We start from the raw sequence: 17771 nt of genomic DNA on the forward strand, positions 1-17771 counted from the left end.
CTTCTGCTCTGATGTGCTTCAAGAAACTACCAGAGGCCATGAGCTGGGTCCCTGATAGTTTTCCTGGAGCCAGCAGGTCTGCATACTGCCTGACCTCTCTCTGAACTCCCCACATACAGCATGTACAGGTTTTTTTAAAGCCAACTGACAAATATACAGCCCTAATGTTTAAGGATGCTAACAGCTAAACTGCATAAACCCACAGCACTGATTATATCAAACCATTTACAGGCAGTCATATAAAATATATGTATCCTATACACCATACACCTAGTGCATGATATTTCACTACTGCTATACAAGAATAAGTCAAACATAGGCAACTACAGCAGAAAAAATATTCAAATAATAATAATACAAAGTATGGCATAGCATGAGGGACATTTAAAAACAAAATCAAAGTCAAAACACCCCAGAACATCCTGCTCATAATGTGACTAGGTTACCCATTCCAGAAGGGTGTCTTTTTGGCCAGTCCTGCTTTTAAAATTACATCCCAAAACAGTGTAGTATATTCTATCCATTGAAATCAGTGCTGCAGGTCCCATAATGCACCTGGATGAGGTTGTCAGAAATTCAGAACTAGCCAAAAAGTCTCCCTTCTGGAATGGGTAACCTGGTAACCCTACCTACTCATAGGGCCTGATTCTGGAAATGATGCCTGCCATGGTGAGCGCCTATCCTGTGTCAATCACTGGTAGACGCCATGTCCAGAATTGCATGTTTTTTTATACAGACGCTTTACATGTAAGACCGGCATTTTACAGGCCTACATTTAAGGTGTCTGACTCATGCCTATGGATGCTTAAGACCACTTCTGGCATATGCCATGCCTACGCTGACCTTAGCCTCTGTAGGTGTTCATAGGCACTTCAGTAGGTATGAGTCAGATGCCTACAATGTTTTAAAAAACAATGTTTAAAATACATGTGTGTCCTGATTGGTCCATTAGACAGCAGTAGGATGCCTACTGCCTACAATCGGGATGCCGTTTTGAGAATCAGGTCCATAATGTGCAAAAAAAAATTCATCTCACAGCTATAATCAAGCAGGAATATCATCTAGATTTCCTAATTAGTTATGGCTGTGAGATGCATGTTTTTTTTACACTGAAAACATCCAAAATAAATTGCCATTTTCCAAAGTGAAACATCTAGCTTTTGAACTGCAAAAAGAATCAGGGACACAAACATATGTCTAGCATCAAGTTCAAAAATATGACCACACAAACATCCCTGCAGATTAAAGTAGCCTAGTTGTTAGTGTAGTGGACTGTAAACCAAAGGATGCAGGTTCAAACCTAACTATAACTTTTTTTTTTAAATGTGATCCCTCCAGGAACTGAAAAATGCCTACTGTATCTGAATGTTGACCACTTCAGTAGACTTCAGGTTTTCAGGTATCATATATATTTAGCTACAGTAGGTATTTTTCTGTTTATGGAAGCTCTGAATTATTAAAAAAAATTTGTTGAGGTGAAACTTAAGCCTAGGAGCTAACCCCCGCACTACACAAAAATACTAACGCCAGCTCTATAGAGGCGTTAGCATGTAGCGCGCGCTAAAAACGCTAGCACAGCTTAGTAATAGGAGCCCTAGGTGTCTTGGTTTACACTAGAGAATGACACGGGGAAAGAATCTGTCCCCATCACCGGACCACCGTCCCCTTCATCGCCTCGTCCCCTTCGTCCCCTTCACCGCCCCATCCCTATCGCATCCACCCTTCCCTCTCGCCATCTCACTGCCCTTCAGCGGCCCAAGAATCTTCCTCCCTCCCCTTTACCTTTGCTGCGTAAAGAAACTTAAGGGAGGGAAGGCGCGTGGTCACCGATCGTGCGCATGGACCCTTCCCTCCCGCCCTACCTCCAGACAAATCTATCTCCCTCCTTTCCTCCCCCTTACCTTCGTGGCACTCTAGAAAAGAAACTGATGCCGGTGAAGTCTGCAGTCGCGTGTGTGTGTGGGCGGAAGCTTCTCCTCTGACAATTGTCATTTTATAAACACAAATAAAATAGAGCAAGGTTCAACAAAACCCATCTCCCCTCCCTTTCACAAATATCCCCTTCACTATTGTGAAAACTGAACAAACCAAATTACTACAGAATGCTACATAGAAAAATCAAGCTAACAGAATACTTTAGTCACATATGGCAAGAATAATGTTAGGGGAGTGCAACTAGAGCAACTGCCCCCTGGTCAGAGAGAGAGCCCTAAGCCAGCTGGAAGCTAAAGAAGCACAGCCTGTACTTTGTGGTCCCCAGTTATGTCTTATACCAGCTCTAGCAGGATACATATTTCAAATCTGAAATATTCTAATCACAAAATATAAAATAAATTTATTTTTTTTTCTTTTTGTTGTCTGGTAATTTTATTCTTGAAATCACATTGGTCTCAGGCTTTGGTTTTAGGTTCCTTCTGTCTTCATCATGGCGTTGCTGGCTCCTGAAGGTAAAATAGGCGCTAGAGGAGCTGGGGAGAAGATGCTGAGTCTGACACGGGCGCAATTTTTTTTACCACAGGAGTAAGACTTTTCACTGCTCCCATGGGGTGGTAAAAGGTCTTGTCCCCATTCCTGCAGTAAACCAGTTGCAAATGTCTCCATTCCTGTGGATTTACTGCGGTGACCTGCGGTTTACCGTGGTAAACGGTCCTCGTGTCATTTTCAAGTTTACACTCCACCACACCAACCATTAAGCTACTTCTCTGAGCTGCTTGTGTTTTTTCAGAATGACCATAATACCTGCAGCTGATAGAGGGCTCCTTTTATCAAGCAGCAGTCGAGAATTTTATTGCAAGCAAGTGAGGTAAATGCTCCGACGCTCATAGGAACTGAATGAGCGTCAGAGCATTTACCTTGCCAGAAAATGGTAAAACTCTCCACCACTGCTTGATAAAAGCCTGCGAGAGCCTGGATTTTGATTTACAATTTTACTCTCAGAGGTGAGGAGAGGGACAACAGCTACTAATGATTAAGGAGGGGTCGTGCCTTAATCCCTCCAGCAGTCAGCCGCTCACTTAAAGCAATGTTTTTTGACTGGACATGACTGAAACAGATCTAGATAAAAATGTCCTTCTTTTTAGACATGACCATTTCTTCCTATTCAAAAATCCCTGTTGGACATAACTACTTTTTGGCCCTCCCTAATTCTGACCAAAACACGACCACAAAACACCCTCTTGCTATTTGGACAAACTGCAGTGTGAAACATCCAAATTCTATCTTTCCAAAATCAGGATTTGGACACTTTTAGTAGATGGACCTTTTTTTAGACATTTTGAGACATCTGCTTTGAAAATGAGCACCTGTGATTTATTACAATGTCATTATAATATGTAATAAAACATTTTAATAGACAGCATAGATAGATGGAACATATAGACAAATAAGATAAAAAATAAGGGGACTCATTTAAAGAAAGTTTCACATGAAGTCAGAAAGGTGTTTCAATATTATTTCACCTAAGGTAGGTTTGGATAAGCAAGTCCTGCTAATATATGCTTAATGTAGGGGAAAAAATAGGCTTACGGTAAAATGTATTAAAGGTTTTTGTGCTATCTCGTCCTATTTATTTTATTTTTTTGAAAGGAACATGTCATGGATGGGGAATGGGCATGGAAGCATTATCCAGGTAGTGCATTAGAATTACCACATACTAACTGGTTAATGCTTTAAAACAGAAACCCTTAGCACCTCCCAAATAGGAAGCAGTAAGGGGCTGATTCTATAAATGGTCATCCTGATTGTAGGTGATGGAAGGCATCCTACCGCTGTCTGGCAGCCAATTCAGATGCACGTTTAACAAAAAAAATTAAAAACCCAGAGGCAGGATACCTACACTAAAGGCATTTGTTGCATGTCTAGGGAGATGCTTAGGGACACTTCAGCTTGGCGTTGGTTTTGTCCAAAAGTGGCCTTAGGGGAGCTTAAGCAGCTCTAGATATCTTCCTAGGGCTGCAACAGATACCTGAAATGTTGGCCAGGTTTTGGGGAGACCTGCTGGCTCAGCTGATTGGGGAAAAATATCCCTGCCGTGATCAGCTGAGCCGGCTGTTGCAGGGGATCACCCAACAAGTATACCCAAAACAGAAGGAATGCCCACTTCTTACTGCCATTGACCCTCCTGAACTGCTGACACCCCTCCGAAGTAGCCCAGCAGAAGGGATGCCTACTCCTTACTGCCATCACTCCCCCAAAACCCACAACACCCCCTAAACCTCTAGACCCCCACCCCTGTATCTTTGTAAAAGAAAGACTGACCAGAAGCATGATTACTCCCTCCAGCTGGCAGGCCCACCTCATCAAAATGGCGGCTCTTCCCATTCCCAGTGCATCTTGGGATATACTGGGGATGGACCTAAGGCCCTGATTGGCTCAGATGCCATAGGGGACTTAGGCATCTGGGCCAATCAAGGCCTTAGACTTCCTTCCCAGTGCATCCTAGGGTAGAATGGGTGTGGCCTAAGACTCAGATTGGGCCAATCAGATTGGGCTGCAGCTTGTAATGTCCACATCCCACATCCTCCAAAATTCAACCCTTCCCCTCTCTTTCCAGTGCGCCATCCCTTATTGGAATGGCACTCTACCACAGCTTTCATTCTCTAGTGCCCGACCTCTCTCAGAAGTACTCACTTCAGCCCAGAAGCATTGTTTGGTGATCTGATGATCTTTGGTGGTAAAACTGAGTTCAGTTATTCAATTTGCATAATAATTAGCTGTTTTGTATGCATCAGAGCTCATTAATATGTAATGTATACTGTGGTAAAAATAATAATTAAAAAAAAACCCTAATTGTTAAGGAAGGGGAAGTCATGTTTGACGAATTTAGAAGTTCTCGGACTGGAAGAAAGTAACGAGCGGAGTGTCTCAGGGTTCGGTTCTTGGGTTCATCTTATTCAATATTTTCATAAATGACCTGGAAGAAGTAACGACCAGTGAAATCATCAAGTTTGCTGATGACACAAAGCTGTGTCGGGCAATCAGGTCACAGACAGATAGTGAGGAACTTCAGAGAGATTTGAGACAACTAGAGAAATGGGCAGAGAAGTGGCAAATGAAGTTTAATGTAGAAAAATGCAAAGTGATGCACCTGGGCAGGAAAAACAAGGAGTTCTAAGAAAAGGACCTGAGGGTAATGATAGGACCCTGATGCCGTCGGCTCAATGCGCAGCGGCGACAAAAAAAGCAAAAAGGATATTGGGCATGATAAAAAAGGGTATCACAAGTAGATCTGAGGATGTCATAATGCTGCTTTACAGAGCGATGATAAGACCACACTTGGAATACTGTGTCCAACATTGGTCTCTCTACCTAAAGAAGGATATAATACTACTGGAGAGGGTGCAGAGGCGAGCGACGAAGCTTGCAAAAGGTATGGAGAACTTGAGCTACAAAGATCGCCTCAGAAAACTAGGATTATTCACCCTCGAGAAGAGAAGACTGCGAGGGGATCTGATAGAGACTTTTAAAATACTGAAAGGATTCAACAAAATAGAGCAGGAAACAACTTTATTCACATTGTCAAAGATGACTCGGACAAGAGGTCATGGACTGAAGCTGTGGGGGGACATGGCCAGGACAAATGTCAGAAAGTTCTGCTTCACACAGCGAGTAGTGAACGCTTGGAACGCTCTCCCGGAAGAGGTTGTGGAGGAAACCACCATTCAAGGATTTAAGGGCAAGTTGGATGCACATCTTCTTGAAAGACACATTGAGGGATACGAGTAACTAAGGTATTCGCCAGGGTAGGCCTATCTGGGCCTCCGCGTGTGCGGATCGCTGGACTAGATGCACCCAAGGCCTGATACGGTGCAGGCATTTCTTATGTTCTTATCAATTTGCAGATTAACTCTCAATAGGCAAATAATAATGCTTATCACAGCTATTCAAATAGGGCCTTTTATTTGTTATTAAACTTAGACCTCAGAATTAACTTCAATAGAGCATGTAAGTCCCACTGCCTTTTTCCAAGTCCATAGAGATATTCAGTGTCAGAACTAGCTCACAATTATTACTACAATATTTGCAGAATATACATTAGTGTGACACGCAGTGATGTCGAGCCACACCTTAACTCATGGCAGTGCCACCCACGAGTGTCCTCTTTCTATTATTATATATCAACTAAAGCACTGATATCATAATTGTGTCTTGGGACCAATCCTCCTACTGCTCAGACTAGAAATCTCCATGCTGTGACTGCTCCCCCTCCCGACTCAAACCCTTCCCTAAAAACAAACCAACAGAATATTGTTAGACACCAGGAAGGGAGGATGTGGAAATTTCCTCACAGCCTACCCACACTTCACAACCACCCAGCTTCTTTCCAACACTCAAATACTTCAAAGCCCATTAAAACCACGACAACATTCTCTCACTTGCACACCACTCCCTTTTGTTTCATCCAATCATAAACTTCTTTATAAACTCTCACCAACCAATCCCAACTTAAACCCTACCAACCAATCCCACTAATTCACCTCCACTATCTTTTCTCTTTATCCCTCAAAGACCTCCCTCTACATCCCCTTAATTAACCCTTAGCTATCCATGGTCCACAGTGGCAAGGCTCAGACAATGTTATCACCACACCGATCCCAGCCAAAACTGGGTGGTCTCCTATACCTCCATACACTTTATACCTTGCATGTGATCTTTTCAGATTTATAATATGAATTTTAAGCATGGTTACTAGCTAGAATCTATGATAAATGAGGCAACAGCATTTTGTTGTGAAATGATTAAGTGCTGTTACAGCTGCCTGGTTATAGTTTAATACATATCTGAGCAGCAGTACAAATAAAGAATTCAAGAAACCTGTGAAGTCATTAAAATGCAACACCATGGGTTTGAAATCAGAGCAAAAACAATATATTTTTAGGTTCATAAATCTTTGATGTACAAACATAGCCACTCTGCTATCCCCAGTGATAGCTTTAAATATCCTCCATTTAAGTGTCATACTTATCATTTGAGTTGTCCCTTAACGCAATATGAATGCAACATATTTCCTGCAGTGCATTTTATATTTTGCAGCCTATGGAATACTGGAAAATATCCCATAAAAATATTACAGGCTAGATATATGTGTATTTATCCATCTGGTTATGCCTAAATTTTAGTCACGTGGATGGACACTACACATATTCTGTAAACATTTTTTTTTCAGTGCAGATTTTTTTTAAACAGCATAAATAAAATTCACACCCTTTTGCATGAGCCCCAAAATATCTTCTTCTCCTATCAAAATCTATGAGAAGCCAACTGGCTACAAAAAAGATCTATATGGAATACAAGCATACATAGGGCTCATTTTACTAAGGTGCGCTAGCGTTTTTAGTGCACGCACAAGATTAGCACGCACTAGCCAAAAAATTACCACCTGCTTAAAAGGAGGCGGTAGCTGAACGGACACGTATCAGAACTTTAGTAAGTGTCCTTAGGCATATGTTGTTTAAAGATGCAAAGGTAGGCCCTGTTTATCTTTCCCTTCTTTGAAGATGGTACAAGGACAGGTAATGTTTAAACAGAGATGTAGTGAAGTGAATTCAATTGTTTTGTTAAGCCGTATTTACAGACAGCTTTAGTTAAGAAGCTCTGCTGGTCAAGGCTTTTTCTGACCCTCTGTGGACTTCAATCTCTAGATAGGAAAAATGCTGATGTGTTTAAAGTTTCATGTGACCTTCCATATATGGTTTGTATTTACGTCACATGCTGACACATGCTGGCAAACCTGATTCGTATAAAAGATGTGAAACTCATAATAAACTTTGGACATGTTTTGGAAGACGATTTCTGGTCTTTAAGATGTGTCCCCAGGTACCTGACTTACAAATGACAGAGACAGAGAAAGTATGGGGCAGGAATTGGGACCTGAATCCTTTTCAGTAGCGGCTAGCGCGTGCGGCATTTTAGTGCACGCTAAAATCACTACGTGCCATTGTAAAAGAAGCCCATAATGAGGAAGATGAACCTGAACCAGAATTTGCCTTTACTTCCGGGGTATTTCCGCTTAGACACAGTGAAGAAAGGCTTACCTCTGCAGAGGTATTGCATTCACACAAAACAGGATATCATCAGAAAAGCCATTAGCCATTTGTCAGAGTTGCAATTCTGTGTTGTGCCTTATCCCACTACACTTCTCCCTCTGTATTGCAATTTCCTTATCTGTGGATTCGCTTATTAGCGATTTTTTGGCTGCTGACTCCGCCCCCTAATTTTTGTCACTGAACTCGGCGTTTCACATTGGAAATCGCTGCTCCTGGTGGTTCCTGAAGGAAATCGCTGCTCCCGGCTTTGTACAGAGCTAATCGCAGGTCGGGTTATTCACGGTTTATTATCTTTTTCAGGTCTATTTTACCGGACAACCGCAAATAACTTGCAAAAAGTTATTCACAGTTTTTCGGTATTCATGGCTATGTTCTGCCCGCATCCCCCGTGAATAAGGAGGAAGAAGTGTATATGAATTCATATATACACTTTGCATTAGATACAGTAATGCCAGTCAAGTCTGTTTTCAAAGTTTCATTACTAAATATCTCTCTGGGACTGTGAAGCTGCTTTATGGAATTTGATGCTTTATTTGGATTGAATTGTGAGTTAAAGATCATGTGAATAGTTAATAAAGCAGTGGCCAAATACTTGTTCCACAAATCAGTGTGAGTGTGTTTATTGGTTATTTGTTGATTATGTTATATATAAGCAGGTGACGGATGTGAATGCTAATATTATTATTGCAGATATTCAAATAATTACAAACTCTCTAGATGAAATGATGTTCTAATATAAATGATGAAGTCTAATTGGCATCTCCTGATCATTTTGCAATATCATATAAACAGCAGATAATAATAATCAAAATATTTAAACTGCCTCCTGGAAACTCCATCTGCCAGACAAAAAGACATGCAATGGATACATCTAATAAATTAAACAATGTTAAAAATATTAATATTCAGTTCAAACACTGTTTTTATAATAGTTTAGGGCAACCAATCAATCTAAGAAGCTGTTAGATTTTGAAAGATGTGAGTGGGGTTTGGGTAAAATGTAATTTCCATAAAATAATGACAAATATTTTATAGGCAATGCCAAATAAGCTTTTTTGGTCAGCTTTTAATTTTTTATTAGAAAGCATTTCCAAGGATTGGTCAGGAAAAAAAATCAAAATGGTAATGGTGTATTGCTATTTTTATATATTTTTATGCCGGCCCTGGAATATCCCTGGCTCTTCCAGATATCAAATTATTTAGATAAAATGTATATTAACTGGCACAGAACAATTAAAAAAAAAAAACACGTGGAGGGGCATAATCGAAAGGGACGTCTAAGTCCATTTACGTTCATCTCACAAGTCATCCAAAGTTAAAAATAGCCTAAGACACATTTTTGAAAGAGACATCCAACTTTTTTTTACTTTCGAAAATCGTCCAATTATACGTCCTGCCGATCTGATCGTCCAAGCCACTAAATCATCCATCTTTATACCACATTTCCGTCCAACTTTCCGTCCAAATAAAAAACGCCTAGAACAAGCCCTGTTGGGGTCTGCAAAGTGATGGACTGCACAAACAGACATTCCACCTAAATAGTGGGGTACCTTACAGGGCACTGTTGTGAACTTCTTAAAAAGGGTGCCATGGCTTCTCCTCACTACAGCTCCCTTATAGGTGACAGTGAGCCCCCCAAACCACCTCCAGAATCCCCTAGAACCACTTATCTACCACCCCAATGCCCTTATGGCTGCAGGAGCCACTAATATGCCAGTCAAAAAGGGTTTTCGGAGTGTATAGGGCAGTGCACATGTTTAAGTATCAATGCAGTGATTACAGGGGCTTATGGGCATGTGTTCCCCTCTCTATGGGTCCCTAACCCACCTCCAAGATGACTTAAGCTGCCTCTGGGCTGGACGACTAGACTTTCCTATGCCAGGCAGCCAGGTGATGATGGTCTGGAGGCTGAAATTTAAATACAATGTGAATAAAATTATGGGGGTGGGGGGGGGGTGGTGATCACTGGGATAATGTGTGGGGGTCTATGTTATGTGTTTGCAGTGCTTATCTGGTGAGTTTAGGTGGGTTTTTGTGACTTAGACCATGTTTTACATGGTCTAAGTCACAACGTCCAAGTTCCGTCGATCCTGGGCTGTATAACTTTCGGTTATACATGCTGTACGACTAAGTCTAAGCCAGCCCACATCTCGCCCAACTCCCGCCCTCGACATGTCTCCAGAACCGCCCCATTTAGCTTTGGACATTGAGCGGCACTATGAAGGCCTAGGTCATTTAGAAATACGTCCAAAACCCGTTTTTATTTTCGGTGTGTGGACGTTTTTGAGAAATGTTTGTCCAAGTGCCGACTTAGGCCGGTTTTTGGACATTTTTCTCTTTCGATTATGAGCCCCTTATGCAATTAGCACCCAATGTTGACCAACTAACCGCCTTTTTTTTCTAGTAGATTACTCCCAGCCTGTCTGGAAGAGCTTTACCTTGGAAATATTGTAATTGTTTAAATCTTCTTTAGCTAAATAGAACTTTCCTTTGTGTTATAGGTCCACACTATTTTCAGTTCTACTTCTGATCTGTAGAATCTCTCAAGAGCCATTTTTTGATCCAAGTTTGATTTTCTCCATTTTCTTTCTAGTTGTCTACATTATCTTTTGAGTTGTATCAGTTCAGAGTCGAACCATTGATCTGATCTTCTGCTGGTTCTGGTTTTGGTTTGCAATGGGGCTAGTTCATCAAGGGTTTCAATGCATAATCTTTCCCATTGTGAGATGAAGTCCTCGGGGTTGTTTTCTTGAAATGTTTCATCTATTTTAGTCCAGAATTTGGAGGGTTCGATATGTTTGCGTGAGATGTATGTTACTTTATTGAGTTTTATTATGGTGTTTTTGTTTTTGGTCCAGTTGATGTTGAAGGTGTCTGACCAGATGGATCTGGACCATGTTCCTTTAAATGTATGAATTTCTGTTAGGAATGGTTGGTGGGCCATAAAGGCTGTGATATCAAGTTGGTGGCCTTTTTCATGAGTTGTTTGTGGATTTAGCATTTGGAAGGATAAGGCTTTGAGAAATGAGAGAAAATTGTCTACTTGTTTAGATGATTGGTCTTCTAGGTGTAGGTTTAGGTCTCATAGGAGTAGGTTGTAGGTTATTATTACTGAGTTTTGATATATGAAGTCTTCCACTTCAGTTCTTGCTATAGACCAGTTTCCCGGCGCTATGTAACAGAGCATGCAGTTTAGTGCGTCTTTTAGTGTGGTACTTGAGAGTTGGCAAGCTAATAGGTCCATGTATGGGCTAGATGTTTTTTCAATTATATTAAGGGTTAGGTCTTGTTTGATTAAGATTGCTAGTTCTCCGCCTCTTTTTTTCTCTCTGCAGACCACCGTTATTTTGTATCCTTGTGGGCAGACTTCGGTTATTCTGGGATCTGTGTCAGAAGTTAGCCAGATTTCTGTGAGGAAAAGAGTCCAGGTTTTCATGTGTTATCCAGGTTTTTATAAGTTCTGTTTTTGGGCCTAGCACTCTGATGTTTAAGTAGGCGCATTTGTGTGTGGTTATCTCTGTGTGATAGTTATGAATTGTATTTGGGTATATAAGTGATTTAGGGTGCTGGCGTGGTTTAGTCTTAGTGTGTGTTGGTCTTCTTCCCCCATGCTGTGGTACTGGAATGTTGAGTGTTAGATTGTAGGTTTGAATTTCTGTCAATTGAAGTTCTCCTATTTGGGAGGAAAGTTTTGTTTATATATGTAGAGGGTATTGGGAGGAGGTTATTTGCTGTTGTCTTCCAGTGGTATCTTTGATTTGCAACTATGTTGCTGTTGTAACAATGTGTTGTGTGATGGTTTGTTATAAAGTGATTTTCTGCCAGGGCAAGTTGTGTGTGTAGATCTAGGTTGGGTCTGTTCACTTAATTAAGTGTTCATTCACCCAGGAATCAATACATTGATGTGGTTTTTAAAGAGGGCCTCTTTCAGGTGTTGTCAGCTTCCCCTAAGATTTTTGGATTTATGATCTAGCTAGGGTTTTATGTGTGTATGGTTAAGAATGTATGATTGTTTTGATGTTGGTTGATTGTGTATTTGTTACAGGATGAAGCTTGATGTGGTTGATGAAGAAGGAGGACCTAGTGTATTACCAGTCTCCAGGCATAATACATTTCTACTGTTCCCCTGAAGAAGTTTAGGGTGAAATGTGTTCCATTGGGATCAGAACCTTTTCTCCAACCAAGCTATCATTTTCTTGTGATTTTTGATTTGCAATTTGTGTTATTTATCATAACATAAAAGCAAAAGAAAATCAGAAAAGATATAAAAGAGAAAAGATAAGAAAAAATGATTTTTTATTTATTTTTTTTTAAATAAAAGACCAATGATTAAAGAGATATCCCATTCAATTGGTCAACATTGTGCTATTTGACATGATTTGAAGGGTATCTAAAGTCTTTCTTCCTCTTTTCATATATAAATCTATAGCCAGGATGTACAATGAACAGTAAATAGTTGATGGACATTTATGTATTCAGATGTAATCATTTTAAATTGGGAGAATTCTTGTAGCTCTACTTTGGATGTTATATTTTTTATCTAGGTTGATTGAGTTTTTGTGTTTTTTTTATTCCCTTTGCTGGACATTCACTAAATCTTGTTGGCTATGCTGTAATAAATTGCTGTTTAGATGCAGTAAATATTTTTGTAGTTGTGAAAGAAATATACACTTTGGGGCTGTTCTACAAATAGCATCCCAACTGTAGGTGGTGGTATGCATCCTAACGTCATCTCGCCAGCCAATCAGGATACAAGTTGTTGTTTGTTTGTTTTTAAATGGATGTGGTGAAAGATACTTACATTGTAGACATCTGTCTCATGCCTATGAAGATGCTTAGGGATGCTTATAGATGTCCAAGGCTGGCATGGGCATGGTTTCCACTGGGATTGGCCCTGGGCATCTGTAAGCATTCCTATGCATTTCCATAGGTGCAAGACAGACACCTTAAATGCAGGGCTATAAAATGCTGGCCTATATTTAAGGCGTCAAGGAAAAAAAAGATACAATTTTCTAAAGGACACCGATGCATGATTGACATGTGAATGCAGACTCTAGACTCAGAATATCAAAGTATCTGTCTGATACTAGGTGGGAAGCACATGCCAAAGCTGTGTCTGTCATACATGAGAATTACAGGTCAATAATAAATGATGCAAGTCATTGCCCCACTAATAAAAATGAAAGGGTGATCCTAGATTACAAGCTGGTACTCCTATGGAAAAAAATGGAGGAGCTGGAGTTCATTTTTATGCTACATTTATGGATTCATTTGATGAAGGAGTTTTGCAAAACCAACAAGGCTCTCCAGGATCCACAGATTGCACTTACTACTTGTACGAATCTGTTTGTACCACTTTCCCACTTTGTGAAATATATTTGAAAAATGTATGATGATATTAAACAAGAAGCTAAATTCAACCTGCTTAATGTAGAATACAAAAGTGTGCAGAGAAAAAGAAGGAAGGTAAGAAAAATACAAACCAATGATGGAGCTGTACCAAATGCTAATAAAGAACTTTCTCCAAGAGACAAATTTCGAGAGAAATCCTTCATTCTGATAATAAATGCCCTAGAAGCACACTTAAGCCGAAGAGCAACAGTCTGCAATTATGCTGCAAATATATTTTCATTTTTAGCAGATATAGAAGCTTCAGAAGCAGATATTCATGCAGCAGTAGAAACTTTAATAAAGAGTATTCATATGATATTGACATCAAGCTTATGAATGAACTGAGGCACTTTCATGCTTATATCAAGCAGAAGTATCCAGGAAAAGAACAAATTTGTCACAAAGGTCTGTATCAAATCATCTTTCAAGACAAGATTCACTCGTAGGTTTCCCTAATGTAAAAAAAAACAATACTATGACTATTTTTATGTCTGATGTTAACAAATTGTTCAGGAGAAAGGTCATTTTCACAACTAAAGAGCATAAAAAATGAATTGAGAGCAACCATGTCTCATGAAAAACCGTCTGCAGTACATAGAAGGCAATAAGGATACAATTAACAATCTGTCATGCAAAATCAAGGAGGAAAATGTTTGTTTGGGTTTTTTTTAAAAGTTAAATCCAATATCAGCTTTCTAATTTTGCAAACAAGTTCAGTATTATATTAATAAAAGTGATCCAAATTTTGCCATTTATATATAGTATATACTATATATAAATGGTAAAATATATATGTGTGTGTGTATATATATTGTAGCTGGCGCCAGGGCCTTCGAACAGGACTTCAGTGCCCCTAGTAGCTACAGCTAAAATTGCACCGGCATGTGACCCAGTAAGGATTCACCCTGCAGGGACTGCAAATTATATTCAAAGAAAAGAAAAAACCCATCCATAAAGTTCCAGGATTTAGTTTTCATAGGTAAGTTTAATGTCAGAATGTTCAAACAAAAAAGAAAACAAAATGGCCAAATCCAAATTTAATGCAGTTTGTAAAACAAAACTTCCAAGGAAAACTCTGGGTAAATTCAGGATTTCCTCTCTCAATGCAGCTCTCCACAGAGCTTCTTTTAAATAAAGCTTCTCAAAGCCTGCTCCTAGCAGGTTTCAGGTAAGTTCAGTTAACTGCTATCACACTGCAATATTCAAACAGTCTCACATAGCAAAGCCTCCAGCTTATTATATAGCACAGCTGAGTAAAGGGGAGTGCCTAAAATTTGCATTTAAAAAGCACAAAAACAGCTTTCCAAAATCCCTCCCAGTTGGTTGAAAACTTCTCCCCACAAAAAGGCACTCTCAGCTTCTTAACAAAACATATGCAAAGGACAAAACAGCAGAGTAACAAAAACCCCACAGTTCAAGCAGTCAATGTCTCAGGCTGACAAAAAAGAACAACCTCAGCCAAAATAGCAAACAAAAAAAACCTTACAGTTCTCTAGCTCAGCCTGTGCAAAATAGATGGCAAGCCTCTTGCTTTTCCTTGAATCTCCACAACACACGCTGGCCTGTGCTGCAAATGGTGGTGTGGATCCAACTTCTTCCACACCCAGGTCTACGGCATTAGCCTAGCTTGAGCTAGCCATGCTCTACTTGGGAAGAGACCCGTGTTTTCCCTCTCACCTCCTTTGCCAAGTGCAAACTGCTGGCTTTTCATGGGGGGAGCCATACCCTGCTCTAACTGAGCCTGCTCTCACCTGGGCTTCTCTCTGGCTCCCCCTGGTGGATACTAGGGAAACCACAGGGACCAAGGCAGGCACGGAGCCTGACTGGTCACAATATATATATATGTATTGATGTATTGTTTCTAAGGTATATAATATGGTGTAACTTATTAACAAGGGACTTTCAAGCTTTATAAAGCTTAGGGCCTTCCTAAGTTTAAATCCAGCACAGCAGAAACCTCTTTGGAGAGCAATATCTGGGATTTTTCCTCTTTCTTTACTTACATTCCTTATATTAAGATCTATTGCCATATGTATAGCTACTTTTTGTTTTGCTCACTGTTCTTTAACTTCCTTTATTTCCTCACAGTTTGCCATCTCTTCCTTCAAGTGCATCTCTATTTTGCTGGTCTGTTTGTATGAAATCCAGAACATTGAGTTTGGCAAGACTGTACTCCACTTTCTTATATTAAACCACAATCATGTAGTAATCAATGCTGCCCAGATGGCAAAGAAGCCCTTAACAAAAGATGATTCCTAATGGTAGTAATGCAAGACTATTGATGGTGCTGGAAAGGGCAGGAGGAACTGGGGATAGCTCCTGCTTAGACCTTAGTAACTAGAGATATTGCTATCAGAAAGGCCAGGGGTGGCGGAATTTGCCATACAGAGATATTACAAGTCATGGGCAGCAAAACGCTGTCCTGTTTGGGAGGTCCAGGAGCTCTGCCCTTGCCCCAGCAAAATCCTGCAGCGTCTCTCCTGATTCAACCATCCACTTCCTCCCAACGCTGTTTTAAATCTTCGGACATTCACTGCGCAACGTCAAGGAGCAGGCCTGCCCTTGGAAGTAGAATGAAGGGTTCCGGTGCAGGCCTGCTCACTGATGCTGTGTGGCGGCTGTCTTAAGATTTAACCTAGAATGCAGGGACATGGGAGGGGGCAGGCACCAAATTTTGGGGAAGGCCGTGGCTCCTTTGGCCTCCCCTGTTTCGATGTCTATGCTATAAGTTGATGACCCCTATGGTAAATCAAGGTTTGGTAAATGCTTGCCTTTCATCACACCTTCATGACCCCCCCCCCCTCCAATTATTTTCAGTGCTTTTACATTAACTAGTTCATTCTGTCAAATAATCCTTCACAGGAACTCCTAAGGCTTGAATTCTAGACTAGAACAAGAACTAGGGCTGATCTAAATAAGTCATTCGTTAAAGAGAGAGGGAAGAATCAGAGTATGAATGGGCACAGCCACTGAACCTCAAATCTTGCATTGAAGAATGCTGGTGTAGAAGGACTGATCTTGAGATAGAAACTAAAGAAGGGCATGGGATTGTTTCCCATGGTTATCCCTGGGAACGGTGATGGATTTTGTCACCATGTCATTCTCTTGCGTGTTCAAACCCATGCTGCTCCTTGTGACCCTGGGCTTGTCACTTAATGCCCTCCCATTGCCCCAGCTACATTTCCACTGGGAAAGAAAGGGAAAAAATGCTTGAGTACCTGAATAAATTCATGCAAACCGTTCTGAGCTTCCATGAAAGAGAGGTATAGAAAATTGAATGAATAAATAAATAAATATCTTATGGTGATTTTTTTGTTTGTCTGCTTGTTTCTTGATATGTTATTAGTTTTGGCTCATTCCACAAAATGCAGATTTACCCAGGGTAACCTTTCACATATTGTTCTGAATGGAAAACTTAAGGCACTCCTGTTCTCCCACTGCATTCAGTATGAAACAAATGTATGATCAGCAATAACTTATAGGAAGAAGAACGAGGTACCATTATATATATTTCATAATGTTCTAGAAACATTTTAATATGCTTCCATAAAGACTGTTAACATATCTTTATTTTCCCATAATGATTATAAATGTACTGTCCTGGTTTTGCAGGAGAGTGCAATTTTTAATTGCTGCTGAGATAAACATTTATTATAAGATTGCTAGAGAAAATCTGATGACATCTCTTTTTGATTACTTGCTACTAAAGCATCAATGGTATTTACAGTCAAGTGGTATTTACAGTACTGACAATGATAAATCATTAAGAATTTACTAAGACATATGCAATTATACATTTCTGTTTTGAATAATTTCACTTCAACCTAGAGTTTAAAGATGCTTTGGACAAGAGACTGAACCTCTTTTTCTGCCTATCTGTCGATCTCTGTCCAGTGGATTACAGGACTTGAGGCAACATGGTTTCTTTTAAAGGAAGATATTGTCAGACAAATCTTATTAATTTATTTGATTTGATAACCAGAATTGGATCAAAAGAGCGACATGTGGTGCAGGTAGATTTTACCACATTGCTGCCATAAAATAGAAGTAACTTGAAAAAATGGCAAGTACATGTGTCAGTTTGTATGAATATTGGAACACTAGTATTTGCAGCATTTGGTGAGAGCTAAAACTGGGGGTGGGAAAGGAGGGGAAGATGATTGAGAACACATTATCAGTCTGGACATATTGAAAGTATTTATCCGTTGACCATTTTTGAATGTTATTAATCTTTGATACCCCTGTTAAATAATTAAAGATAAAAGGATAGGATAACTTGAGAAATTGAAAATGAAACATTTAAAAACTTTATGGGCCTCCTTTCACCAAGGTGCG

General features: G+C 40.0%; 1 protein-coding gene across 1 annotated transcript in view; it reads right to left on the minus strand.

The window, feature by feature from the left end:
- CDH9 (cadherin 9) overlaps positions 1-15100 on the minus strand; it is a 249558-nt gene extending 234458 nt beyond the window's left edge. The window contains exon 1 of the mRNA XM_033933251.1: positions 14923-15100. The gene's annotated coding sequence lies outside the window, so the exon portion shown is untranslated. The remainder of the gene's footprint in view (positions 1-14922) is intronic.
- Between the last annotated feature and the right edge of the window lie 2671 nt (positions 15101-17771).

This window comes from Geotrypetes seraphini, chromosome 2 (genome assembly GCF_902459505.1).
Source record: "Geotrypetes seraphini chromosome 2, aGeoSer1.1, whole genome shotgun sequence".
Taxonomy (NCBI): domain Eukaryota; kingdom Metazoa; phylum Chordata; class Amphibia; order Gymnophiona; family Dermophiidae; genus Geotrypetes; species Geotrypetes seraphini.